Source organism: Aptenodytes forsteri, unplaced genomic scaffold, assembly GCF_000699145.1.
Source record: "Aptenodytes forsteri isolate BGI_AS27 unplaced genomic scaffold, ASM69914v1 Scaffold144, whole genome shotgun sequence".
Taxonomy (NCBI): domain Eukaryota; kingdom Metazoa; phylum Chordata; class Aves; order Sphenisciformes; family Spheniscidae; genus Aptenodytes; species Aptenodytes forsteri.
The window spans coordinates 710,651-711,550 of NW_008794785.1; positions in this window are offsets into that span (position 1 = coordinate 710,651).

Below are 900 nucleotides of genomic sequence, written 5' to 3' on the forward strand. Positions count from 1 at the left end.
GTGCAGATGAGGCGCTTAAGGACATGGTTTAGTGGGCATGGGTGGTGTTGGTTGATGGTTAGACTCAATGGTCTTAGAGGTCTTTTCCAACCTTAATGATTCTATGATTCTATGATTCTATGAAAGAGAATCAAATGCTCAAAATATCAAAAATTAAAGTTCTGGGGTTTTTATTTCAAAACTTTCTGATTAAAAAAACATGACCTCTGAAGAAATAGTTTAATGTGTTTTATCCTATTGGCCTTCCTGATTACATATCTGAACTTTCTTGATTATTTGTACACAGTGTCAGAAAATGCATTTCCTATAATTTTCCTACAACAATTTATGCCTAGTTTGCTGTTTATTTTCCTCTTGAGATCATCAGGCCAGCTTAACATGGTTCAGAACTTTAATTTAAAAAAAAAGAAAAAAAGGTTTATACTTAAAAATTACCTTTCTTTGCAGAAAGACCTACGCAAATCTAATTAATCTGAAAAATTACATCAAAATCAATTGTTAGATAACTTTAAAACTGATAATGTGAAGACAATTGAAGCATTTACATTCTTCTGAATATGCTTTAATTTTCCTTCTTCATATCTGTCACGGTTTAACCCCAGCCAGCAACTAAGCACCACACAGCTGCTCACTCACTCCCCCATCCCAGGGGGATTGCGGAGAGAATCAGAAGACTAAAAGTGAGAAAACTCATGGGTTGAGATAAAGACAGTTTAATAAGTAAAGCAAAAGCTGCGCACACAAGCAAAGCAAAACAAGGAATTCATTCACTGCTTCCCATCGGCAGGCAGGTGTTCAGCCATCTTCAGGAAAGCTGGGCTCCATCATGCATAATGGTTACTTGGGAAGACAAACGCCATCACTCCAAACGTCCCCCCCTTCCTTCTTCTTCCCCCAGCT